Source organism: Lepus europaeus, chromosome 18 (assembly GCF_033115175.1).
Source record: "Lepus europaeus isolate LE1 chromosome 18, mLepTim1.pri, whole genome shotgun sequence".
Taxonomy (NCBI): Eukaryota; Metazoa; Chordata; class Mammalia; order Lagomorpha; family Leporidae; genus Lepus; species Lepus europaeus.
The window spans coordinates 23,987,019-23,999,994 of NC_084844.1; positions in this window are offsets into that span (position 1 = coordinate 23,987,019).

Below are 12,976 nucleotides of genomic sequence, written 5' to 3' on the forward strand. Positions count from 1 at the left end.
TGGCTGTGATTTATGTATAACATGTTATGTCACAAGACTTTTCTATATGTATGTCATGGATCAATAAATATTTACATTGGTGCTGTTGCTATGGCACCGTAGGTTAAAGCCAAGATCTGCAGTGCCAGCATCCCATATGGGCACCAGTTCAAGTCCCAGCTTCTCTGATTCTGATCGAGCTCCCTGCTAATAGCCTGGGAAAACAACAGAGGATGGCCCAAGTCCTTGGGCCCCTGCACCCACCTGGGGGACCCGGAAGAAGCTCCTGACTTCTGGCTTCTGCCTGGCCCAGCCCCAGTTGTTGCAACCATTTTGGGAGCGAATCCATGGATGGATAATCTCTGTCTCTCCTTCTCTCTCTGTAACTCTGCTTTTTAAATAAATAAGTCTTTAAATATATACATAAATATTTATATTGAGGATGGCATTGTGGCACACTAGGTTAAGAGACCACTTAGGACTCATATCTCACCTTGGAGGCCAGTTCCAGTTTTGCTGCTCCAATTCTGGTCCAGCTTCCTGCTAATTTGCCTGGGGTGGCAGCAGAAGCAGAAGATGGCCCAAGTGCTTGGGCCCCTGCTACCCATGTGGGAGACCCAGATGGAGTTCTGGACTCCTGGTTTTGGTCTGGCCCAGTCCTGGCTATTTGTAGGCATTTGGGAAGAGAACCAACAGATGAAAGATCTCTCTCTCTCTCTCTCTCTCTCTCTCTCTCTCTCTTTCTCTCTCCATCTCTCCCTCTCTCTGTTGCTTTGCCTTTCAAGTAGATAAAAAATGAATAAAAAATTTAAAAAAAAAAAAAAGAGTGAGAGAGAAAAACTGGGGCTGGCTCTGTGGTGCAACTGTTTAATCCACTGCCTACAGTGCCAGCATCCCATAAAGCTGCCAGTTCAAGTCCCGGCCGCTTCTGATCCAGTTTCCTGCTAATGGCTTGGGAAAGCAGTGGAGGATGGCTCAAGTGCTTGGGTCCCTGCATCAGTGTGGGAGACTCGGATGAAGCTCCTGACTCCTGGCTTTGGCCTGGTCCAGCCCAGTCTATTGTGGCCATTTGGGGCGTGAACCAGCAGATGGCAGATTTCTTTCTCTCTCTCTAACTTGGCCTTTCAAATAAATAAGTAAATCTTTAAAAAAAAAAAAAAAAAAGCGAGCGAGAGAGAGAGAAAATCTTTTACAAGAAGATCTTTCTGCAAGTTAAACCAAGACTGGTTTTATTTCCTTACATTTGTCTCTCTCTTCAGCTCAAAGAGCACAGGGTTCACTCCAGTATGAGACCTGGTAGGGCCAGATTCTCGGGGAATTTCTCTATGCACGAGGTGGTAAAGAGGAATATGAAACCGCACAAGGTCGACATATGGGTGCAGCACCCTGCACGCTGCTCCCACTCCCCCACCCAGTGCTCACAGACACACTGATCTATTTCCCTCTGCTAAAAAGCCCCTGGGCACCTTCCTGCTTAGGGAGCCAGTGAGATTGCCAGGATCCCTGTGTTCTCGTGCCCCACTCCTTCCATCTCCTGAAATCCATTCCTAGTTGGGGTGCTACCCTCTCCTCCCTCTATCTCTTGGTCAGCTCTGTCCCTTTCATCTCCCTCCTGGGCTTCAAGGCCTAAAAGAGGCAGCTGGGGCCAGGTGGAGGCTGCTTGTGAAAGAGCCCCAGTCCCGCCTTCACCTTGTCAAATGACAATCTACTGCTTTGTCTTTCCTCCTCCCAGGAGAAGTATGAGAGGCATTGCTTTTCTGTGCTGTCACCGAAGGGACGGGCTTGGACTGGGCTTCCTGGGAGCTGGGGTGGTGAGAAGGCCTTGGAAGATGTGAGGCAGGATGCTTTAAGGACTGGCCTGCCTGGAGACAGAGGCGGAGATGAGACGCCTTCTGGGGTCCGAAGCTCCCCGTGTTTCTGCCGCCGGACACTCCTCCCAACAAGCGTGAGTGCGATGCAGGTCCTTGCACCTGAGAGTCCTAAATGCCTGCGTGTCCCAGCTGCCCCCCAGGGCCCACAGCCACACCGGACACTGAAGGCTGCCCGTTCTGTGCCCTCATCAATTCCGAGCAGGTGGGACCCCTGTCTGCTCTGAACTCCTGGGGACTTGGTCTCCACTGGTTTGGTGGTCACCATAACCTGGAGCCTAGCGCTCACCTCTAGGTTAATAGAGGTGAAAACCCCAGCCTTCTCCCCCAAACTCATCCTCCCCAAGTCACTCCCTTACAGCCCACTGGGAAGGGGGACTTGATGGCTTCTGATCTTCCCCAGGGACCTTGGTATTGTTCACCAGTTGTACCATGAGCATCCACAGCCATGTCTGCGAACACCTATTGGGTGAGTGAAGGATTTCTAAGCTTGGGAAGTCGTCCAGAAACCCATCCTACATCCCCCATTGCTGCCAGTCCTGGCCCCAGAAGAGAGGGTTGTCCACAGCGGTCAGTCATCATTGTGTGCATGTGCGTTGGCTCTTCATAAGAGGCTGATGCATCCCAATGTCTCTGACTGCTCCCTCCCCTCTCTAATTTCAGCCTTCATTCAACTTCAAGATTTAACAAAATGCAGCAAGAACAGGAGGTTTGTTTTCTGTGTTTAGAATTCTATTTGGAGGCTGGCGCTGTGGCATAGTGGGTAAAGCCGCTGCCTGCAGTGCCAGCATCCCCTGTAGCTGCTGATTTGAGTCCCGACTACTCCATTTCTGGTCCAGCTCTCTGCTGTGGCCTGGGAAGGTGGCAGAAGATGGCCCAAGTGCTTGGGCCCCTGCACCTGTGTGGGAGACCTGGAAGAAGCTCCTGGCTCCTGCCTTCGGATTGGCATGGCTCCGGCCATTACAGCCATCTGGGGAGTGCCATCTGGGGAGTGAACCAGCAGATGGAAGGCCTCTCTCTCTCTCTGCCTCTGCCTCTCTGTAACTCTGCCTTTCAAATAAATAAATGAATCTTTAAAATAAAAAAAGAAGTCTATTTGTACATTCAATTTCTTCTTTTATTTCTACTTTTAAAAAAGAACAGAGAGATTTATTTAGTTACTTGAAAAGCAGGGCAGGAGGTGGGGGAGAGAGCTTCCATCCACCGGTTCACTCCCCAAGTGGACACAATGGTTGGGCCTGCCAGGAACCAGGAACTCCATCCTGGTTCCCACCTGGGTCACTTGGGCCATCATCTGCTGCCCTCCCAGGCACATTAGCAGGAAGCCGGATCAGAAGCAGAGCACTCAGAACTCAAACCAGTGCTCCCATATGGGTTGCCAGTGTCACAAATGGCCACTTAAACCAATATGCTACAGTGCTGGCCCCTTTTTTCTCCATTTTTGAGAAGGGCAAATTTCTCCATTTCTCTGACGTTTTGTCTCAGTGCCCCTGGTCTCCTGCGCAGCCTGGGGATCCCCTTCTGTCTCTTCTTGTTTCGGGGTGCCCTTTGCTGCCTTCTCCTGGGGTGTGGCTGTGTCGCAGGCTTCTCTGTCTCCTCCTTGCCTTCCCAGCACACGAGTAAACAGGTGGTTGGAAAACAGCAAAATGAGGGAAAAGAAGCCAGAGTGGGGTGTTCTCCCCCAAGTATCAGGGTCGCAGGTAGCTCCAACCCTAACTGGAACGAGTTCTGACAGGTGCAACTCCTGTCCCGGCCTTGCGCAAGGCCGCGCGTGTGTCCAGAGCCCCTTCTTTGTGCGGGTCGGGGCCAGAAATGTCCTTTCGGGTCCCTCTCCCGGAGACAGACCCCGGGGGGACTGCTCCACCCCCAAGTCGGCCTGCGGGAGTCAGGGACGGCAGCGAGGTTGTTTGCCGGGAAAGGCCAGTTTGGGACGGGGAGGGGAGTTCCCTGCGTCTGGGGCCGTGGGGGAGCTGCAGGCCGGCGGGTGAGTAAGGCCCCGGGACGCAGGAGGCTCAGTGGCGGCGGCGGCGGCGATGGGAGGAGGGTAATTACGCGGGGAGGCTCTCGCCACAGCACGTCCCCACAAATGAGAGGCCCCGGGCCCCAGACACCACACAACAAAGCAGGAGGCAATTATTTGGCTCCAGTGGGAGGGGACAGCCCTTTGCCGGCCCACTACTGCTGAGAGCCCTGGCCTGGGCCGAGGGTGCGGCAGGTGGGGTGCGGGGACCACTCTTGCCAGCCCCAGGGCCAGGACCCAGAGAGACCCCCTCCGGTTACCCTTGGGGGGGGGGTCTGGCTTTGGGAAGGAAGAGTGCTGGAGGTGCTGGAGGTGATTAGAACTTCCAGCCTGCGCTGGGCCAGCGCGAAGCCTCCTGCCAGGCCTGGGGAGGCCTCCTGGGCACTCTGAGGGGCCGTGCACAGGCCTGGGGCTGTGCCCAGGGAGGGCGGAAGGGGCTTTGCGGGTCCGTGGGAATTCGGTGGCCAACATTCGAACCCCTCCTTCTCCAGCTGTGGCCACACAACTGGCAACCAGGAGGCTCTCAAGCAGGTGGGGAAACCACAGAAGAGGGAACAGGAGCCAGGGAGATTCCAGAACACCTGGCCTGGGCCTGGCGTCCACGCAATTGATATGCAAATAGCATGCAAATGTATATTATCCTCCCCTCCCCCCAAATCCTCAAATCTGGTCCCTTTGGAAGAAGAGCAGGTCTATCAGCTGGGGCACCGCCGGGTCTTGCTGGCCCCCCCTCTCCGGAGTGCCCACCCACCCCCACGGGAAAGCTGTGAGCAAGTCTGACCTATGCCTTGGAGTCTCTTGGGACCTTCCTGCGAAGGACTTTCCCGTCTTTAGATGAAAGAGCCCAAAGTACAGACGGGCAAAGAGAGGCCTTCAGAGATGAGGGACTTTCCCCTGCTCTGACCGCGCACCTGGAGTAGGAGAGGCCGTCCGGAACCTCCTCACAACAGCCCTAGGTCATCCACCCTTGCCAGCCAAGGCAGGGGGAGGTCCGGTTGGAACTAGGAGCCTAAAATCTGGCTTTGGGGCTCAGCTCTGCCTCTAACCTACCGGTGGACCTTGAAGGAGTCCCTTCTCCAAGCCTCAGTTTCCCTTTATGTGAAATGGCCACACCTGGGAGATCCAAATAGGGAGCCTTCTGCGGGGAGCAGGGCCACCCAAGGCTGGAACCAATGCCTCCCTCCTCACCCCCTTCAGCTCCCCCTGCCCACAACCCCCCAACCCCTGGCTCCAGGCCAGCAGAAGATGAACCCTAACCTCTCTCTTCTCATCTTCAACATCTTGCTCAAAATACACCTGGGGATGCCCCCCTCCCCTTTAACCCTGCTCCTCTGTCGGGGTCACCACCATCTGGCCCTCTGTTTGTCCTTGCAGGTGTGTCACCACGGGAGCACCTCAGTAACTTGGAGACCGCCTGCAATATCCCCCCTCCAATGGGCCCCCACCTCTGCCTCAGGCTGGAGACAGGGACTGTGCCTCCTCCATTAGACTAGGGGCTTCCACCGACATGGGCTATCATTTTCACCCTACTGGAGTTCTCTGAGGATAGAGAGATCTCTTCAGGGTGGACTGTGTCTCCACCATCAGATTAGAACTTTTTTTGGCTGAAGACCTTCGCCTCCTCCACCTGCGTCAAGCCTGGGTTGGGCAGGAGCCGTTGCTCGGGGCAGAGGGGCACGGACAGCGTGCCTCGCCCAGGTCTTCACGGGTCCCTTCCACTGCTCCCCCATCAGCCCCCTACCCTGAGCGCCCACCACAACCTCTCCCTGTCCTGCCCAGCAGGGATGCTGCCTCTTTCAGGAGCCTCTGGCCTGCCAGCTGCCTCCCTCACCCCTCTGTAGGGCCCCAGGGCAAGCATTTGCCACAGTGCATTCCTGGGGTTGGCTCCCAGGCTCCCTGCTGCCCCAGGGGGCCTGAGAACCCTGCTCAGCCTCCTGTTCCTCCACCATCAGAGCTGCCCTGACCACCCCCGGAGAGCCTGGGTGCTGGGTTCCCCAGCCCCCCAGGGGCTGCCACGCCCTACAACGCCAAGACTCCCAAAGCCCTCCCCACCCTGGAGCCTGGGGGTGCCACTGCTCCTGTGGGTCCCTCCTCCACATCTCTCTGTCTTCATCTCAGGGAGACTCCCTGCCCCAACCCGACAACTTTATCTTCATTTGCATAGTACATTTGTTGGTGGAGCCCAAGCAAATTAATGTAAATGCAATGCAAACAAAATACAAAGAGGTAGCAACACTGGAAGGGCAGCCTTGGTACCAGAAGGGGAGTCCACATCTGAAAGAGGTTTTTAGATTTGGTGCCCCGGGAAAGCGAGGCTCTTGCTCACGGGTTCCTGGCTGGGGTGCCTGGTCCCCGGAAGTCCTAGGGGCACTGGGTCCTGTGACAGCTGAGCTCTCCTCTTGGCCTCAGACCTCATCTAACCGTGGCTCTTCTGCCAGGACGCTTGGGATTGTCCCCTACCCTGGATCCTGCCACTCCATGTCCTCAAAACAGGAGCCCTGTCCCGTGAAGAGCTCCCCCACTCACCTGCCCTAGTGGCTAACATTCTACCATTAAAATGTTCCTGTTGGAGGGCGGCTGTGTTAAGCTGCTGTGGACACCACATTCCGTATCAGAGTGCCTGGTTTGAGTCCTGGCTCTTCCACTTCTGATCCAGCTCACCCCAGTATTTGCATTCCTGATACCCATTTGGGAGACCTGGATGGAGTTCCTGGCTCCAGGCTTCAGCCTGGCCCAGTCCCGGTTGCAGGTATTTGGGGAGAGAACCAGAGGATAGAAGATATCTTCCTCTCTCACTCACTTTGCCTTTCAAATAAACAAGCAGCCAGCACTGTGGCACAGAGAGTTGAGCTGTTGCTTGGAAGGCCAACACCCCTTATCAGAGCACCAGTTGGAGTCCAGCTGCACTACTTTCCTGCTGACACACCTGGAAAGGCAACAAAAGTGGTCCAAATGCTTGGGCCCCTGCCCCCACCTGGGAGACCCAGAAGCTCCAGGCTCCTGGCTTCAACCTGGCCCAGCCCTGGGCTGCTGCAGCCATTTGGGGGAGTGAACCAGCATGTGGAAGCTAGGTCTCTCTCTCTCTTTCCCTCCCTCTCTTTGATGCTCTGCTTTTCAATCAATTGATTAATCCATAAATCAACAAGTAAGTCTTTTAAAAAGTAAATGATTTTTTTAAAAAAGCATTTCCACGAGTGCCATGTTCTGCTTAAAGGCACGTGACACTGGGGTTCTTGCTGACACTTGGGCAGCATCACCTCGGCAGAAAGCAGGAACCTGGGATCTCCTGGCAGATTTGAGGTTGTTGGAAAGGGCAGAGAAGAAAACCTGGGTGAAAGGAAGAACAGATGCTGTTCGGAAATTCGTACCATTAACAGCCCTTGATTACTTACTACACCCACAGCACGAAGCTGGGCACTAGTGCTAAGAGGAAGGGCAAGAGCAGGTACGTCCCAGCTCCAGTTACACCAGCATCACCTGGGATTCTCATTGAAACCCGAGTACCCTGGGCTGGCATTGCAGCATAGTGGGTAAAGACAGCGTGTGTGACGCCAGCATCCCATATGGATGCCAGTTCAAGTCTCAGCTGCTCCACTTCCCATCTGGCACCCTGCTAATGGGCCTGGGAGAGTAGTGGAGGATAGCCCAAGTTCTTGAGCCCCTGAACCCAAGAACCTGGAAGAAGCTCCTGGCTCCTGGCTTTGGCCTGGCCCAGCCCTGGTAGTTGCAGCCATTTGAGAGTGAAGCAGCAGATGGAAGAACTCTCTCTCTCTCTCTCTCCTCTTTGTATCTTGCCTTTCAAATAAATAAAATAAGTCTTTAAAAACAACAACAACAACAAACCCGAGTACCCAGGGGCCAGTGCCATGGCACAGCAGGTTAAGCTGCTGTCTGTGACACCCGCATCCCATATGGGCACCAGTTCAAGTCCCGGCTGCTCCACTTCCTATCCAGCTCCCTGCTAATGTACCTGGGAAAGCAGCAGAAGATATTCCGAGTCCTTGGGCCCCTGCCACCCACATGGGAGATACAAATAAAATTCCAGGTTCCTGGCCTGGCCCAGCCCTAGCTGTTTCGGCCATTTGGGGAGTGAACCAGTAGATCGAAGATTCTCTCTCTCTCTGTCTCTCTCTCTCTGTCTCTCCTTCTCTGTAACTCTGCCTTTCAAATAAATACATAAATCTTAAATGAACAAACAAACCTGAGTTCTCAACCCTCTCTGGATCAGGTAAGTCCGTGGGGACCCAGGAATCTGCATTTGGACAAGCTCCGCCCCCTTCCTCTTGCAGGGTTGCAGGGTTCTGGTGGCCTCGCTGTCCTGGGATCCAAGACAGCCTAGAGTTTCCAGGCCCAGGAAGAGCAGGAACAAGAGTCAGCTGGGGTGGCAGGTGACATGCAGGGCTTCTCCCAGGGGCTTGGTCCCCACCACTGCCAAGGGGCTGCCTGCCTCCCTACCCGGGCACCGGGAGGGTCTTGCACACTCAAATCCCACACCTGTTGATTCCTCCCCTTCTACTCCCTGAGGCCCCAGAGCCCCTTCTCCTGAATCCATGAAAGGTGAACTCCAGTGGGCAGAGAAGGAGAGACCTCAGACCGCACGACCCTACCCTCCACCCTCACCCCGACCCCCACCCCTAGGTCTCAGGAGGCCCTCTGGATTCAGGCTAAGAGGAAGGGATCCGAGGAAGCAGAACTGGAGGTGGAGAGGCCGGGCCGCCCCTCCTCCCCTCCAGCGCCTGCCTGGCTTTTGCTGCCGGGGGTGGGGGTGGGGGGTGTGGAGACATCTCCTCTCCCGGAAACTCGGGGCCAGACAGATAAACACAGATGGAGGCAGAGACTCGGCTGCTTTATTTATGGGCCTGGTGACAGGCCCTCTCCTGTCTCAGAGTCACTAATCTACCAGGCGGAAGAGACACCCACCCCCTCACCACCCTCTTCCCTCCCTCCTGGGACTGGGGCTCAGCCAGGCTCGGGGCCTCCCCCGAGCCAGTTGGGTCCCCTTCCGTGCCAGCTCCCGTGGGCTGGGGGAGAGTCCAGGGGCTCAAGAAGCAGTCTCTCCCTCCTTTCCCCCCAAGGGCATGCACCCCACTCCCTACGTCTGGCCAGTCTGTTCCACCAGGAACCCCGAGCTCTGCAGGGGAAGCCGTCCTGGGCAGGCAGGTGCCTGGGAACATCTCAGGTGGTCCTGCCAACTGAGAAGTGGGACAGTGCAGGAGACCAGCTCGGGTCCGTCCCCAAGGAGTCAAACCCACAGCTGGGGGGCGCTGTCCCGCGCAGTGCTTCTCTCCATCTTGATCCCTTGTGGGCCTCTCTGGGGGCCCATGCGGACACCTCTGCTCCACCCCACCCTCCCTAGCCTCCCAACCCACCCCTGCCCCTCTGGGAAAGGCTGGCTGAGCTGGGGGCTGCCGTCAGCCGGGGGCCGTGGTTTCCCCGCCCTGACTCCTACAATTCCCTCTCCCCTGCCAGGCCCTTCCTTCTGCCACCTTTATCCAGGTCAACCCCGGATCTCTGGGGGAGAGAGAGAAGTAACTCAGCCTTAGAGAGTTTGGGTCCCTCAGGCCTGAGGGTCAGAGGTCAGAGAGCACCAAAAGGTCAGGAAGGGGGGGGGGCAGATCCGTACCTGTCGGTGGCTTTGAGGCCGGCCACTCGTCTTTAAGAGATTCCCCAGAGATTCAGGGATTTGGCTCGTGGGATCAGACCGCCCGGGCTCCCTGACTCACTGCAGCCAGACACAGAAGGGGACCTGTTCAACTCGCCTCTCTCTCTTTGAGTGACTTTGGGTCATCCACGGGCCAGGGAGGAACCCAAAATGACAGGCTCCCCTCCCACCTCCTGCCTGACCCCTCCCTGCCTCCCCTGTTGCTGGCACCCCCTGCCCCAAGACTGGGAGAGGAGGGGATTCAGAATCCTGGCTCAGATTGGTCTGTGACGTCTTTCCGGGGGTACATGGGCAGGGAGTAAGTGGCACGCGCTGGCCTGGCGCCCCCAGCTCTATATCAGCGTCTCCTCCAGGAAGCTGGTCCCCAGGGACGCCACGCAGCCCTCCACCCTGAATTCTTCCCGTTCTCTCAGCAGCGCTTCAAGAATTCCATTCATTTGCTCTCTGCCCTTGTTTCTGGTCTCTGCTGATGAATCAGGGATGTGTTCTGTCTTCTGTCTCAGACTGAGAAATCTCTGTGGTTAGGAGCCACGCCTCCCCTATCTGACTAGCAGTCCCTGAAACTGTCTCCCCTGGATCGTCTCCCAGCCCTGAGCGCAGGCACCTGCCCGCTTGGCAGGGGGAGCCAGCAGCAGCAGGAGAGGAGTGGAGAGGGGCGGAGGCACATTTTTCCATTTAGGCGAGATTTTTACGAGGAAACGGATCACTGCAGAAGTAAGCCAGGGAGCCGCAGGAGCAGAGGGGAAGGCTTCCCGGTGGAGGTGACTTTCTTTTAAAAATCATTATCTCTTATTTTTAGCCGATAGATTGTAATTGTACGTATTCAGAAATGGAGGTGACTTTCAAGTGGAAGATGAAAAGACAAAGCAGGAAAGCAATTCCCCCAAGATTGCCCCACAGCTCCTCAGTCCTTCTTCCCGCCCTTCTACTCTGGGCTGTGTGCCCTGCCCACTTCAGGGCCCTGGCTCCATGCCAAGTGTCAACCTGCACAGCCCCACCTGGGGCCCCTACTCTGGGCAGAACCAGCTGGGGGGCAGGGGATGCATACATACCTCTTCTTCCTCATCGCCACCCACACCCGCACCACCAGGAGAGGCAGTATTGATTCTTGAAGTGGCTTGTGGACCCCCCTGAACCCAGGGGCATGTCTCTGCCTGACAGGGAAGTGGGTGTGCGCTCAGTGTGGGTGTGTTCTCACCCCCCCGCCCCCTCCCCTCTGTTCAGGTGATGCTGGAATCCTGGTCTGGGAGAGGTCCCATCCCCCAGCCGCACCGCCTGCTGGGTGAGCTTGTCTATCAGGTTAGAGACCCCCTCCCATCCCTCCCACGCCTTCTGAAGCAGTTGAGAGGCACTGCTGACTCCATTGCCATCGCTACCTCTCTGTACACAGCTCAGGGCTGCCCATGCCGGCCACAGCTCTTTCGGCCACCTCCTGAAGCCGGCAGACCCGCCAGGCTGGAAGGCCACCCCTCTGGCCATGGCGTGCTGGATCACCCAACCCTGGTTTTTTAAAACAACGAAAGTATTGGTTTTATTGTCTATTGGTCCAATGTTATTATCTAATGGTTTAAGTTAAAAAAAAAAAAACAAAAAAAAACTTCTTCTTCAATAAAGCAGAGAGACAGAAAGAGAAGTCTCCCATCTGCTGGTTCACTCTTCAAATGCCTACAGCAGCCAGGGCTGGGTCAGGTCGAAGCCACAAGCCAGGGACTCCATCCAGGTGACAGCGACCCAAGTACTTGAGCCATCACCTGCTGCTTCTCTGGGTGCCCATTAGCAGGAAGCTGGGGTTGGGAGCAGAGCTGGGACTGGAAGCCCGGCACTCTGATACAGAATTTGGGTGTCCCGGGTGGCGGCCCAACCCCTGCGACAAACGCCTGACTCCACCCGGGCAGGAAGCTGCTGCTGGGACAGGGGCAGGGACAGGGGCTTCCTTCCTCTCGCCAGCTGCCCGGAGTGGGTCCTACTATTCCTCCGCTTTATAGGAGAGCATATGGTGACAGGCTGTGCCTGCCTCCCCCAAGAATGTCGCCCTTGGGCGGGCCAGGGTCACGGCCATTGTTCCATGGCCAGCAGGAGTGCCCCTGTGGACAAAGCTCTACCCTGGGCAACAGAGAAGAGAGGCAGGGGACTGGTAAAGCATGACCCCCTTTTAGGAAAACACCTTCATGCGGCTTCCAATCTGATGGGGGAGACAAGACCACCATCCTCTGGGAGTTGCTGGTCGGAGAGAGGAGTCAGATTGCGCTTGGAAAATCAGTAACATCCAGGGTGGCACCAGAGGCCTCCACCACCACTGTCCTGGGAGTCCAGAGCCACGGGGTCCCCTTGCCCTGGTGGCTGGAGCTAAGGACAAGACAAAAGCCTTCCACGAGGTTGAAGGGCCGCGATGGCGGTGATGGCACAGAAGCAGGGGCTCTTCTGTCCGGAAGCGAGGCAATGGGTGGGAGGGACTCTGCAGGCATCCTGGAATTCCACGCACCCCATTTCCTCTTCTCCGTCCCAGCCAAGCTCCGAGGATTATGACGGCGTGGGCAATAAAAAGTGCCTAATTGGTTGCTGTCCAGCCGAGGTGCTCCCCTTTCCCTCCGCGGGGGCGGGAAACCGGCTGAGTCAGTTTCACTTTTGCTATGGCCCAGTTTCCCTGTGGTTGCTGGGCGCTAGCGGAAGCTGGAGGGCCCAGTGGGGGGGGGGGGGCGGTCTTGATGCTGCTCCCCAGGTGGGCATCCCCTGGGAGGCAGAGGGCCCCAGAAAGGGCCAGAAGCTTAGGCTGAGGAAAGAGGCCACTGGCAGGCTTCTCCCGGACTGGCCAGAGCCACCCCAGTGGGAGCTGGGGGAGGCACAGGAGATCTTTCCCCCTGGCCTCCAAGGTGGAGCCTCTTCTTAATGCTGTAGAACAGGGGCTCGGGGTGGGCGTTTGGTGCTTGTTTGGAGGGCAGGGCAGTGTTGTGCACAGAGGGTCAAGCTGCAGCTTGAGATGCCTGCTGCTTTCTCTCTCTCTTCTTAAAAATGTATTTATTTATTTGAGAGGCAAGAGTTACAGAGAGAGAGAAAGGAGAGATATAGATACACAGAGAGGTCTTCCATCTGCTGAATCACTTCCCAAATGGCTGCAACAGCCAGGGCTGGGCCAGGCAGAGGTCAGGACCCAGGAGTTTGTTCCGGGTCTCCCACGTGGGTCCAGTGGCCCAGACACTTGGACCATCCTCCGCTGCTTTCCCAGGCACATTAGTAGGGAGCAGCCGGGACTCAAACCAGCATCCATATGGGATGCCGGCGCTGCAGGTGGTGGCTTACCCCACCAGTCCCTTTGCCCACTACTATTGCTCTTCCCTTCTGGCTTCCTGCTGATGCCCCTGGCAGGCAGCATGTGATGGCTCAAGGACTTGGGTCCCTGTCACCCAAGGGGGAGACCCAGATGGAGTTCCAGGCTCCTGGTTTAGGTTG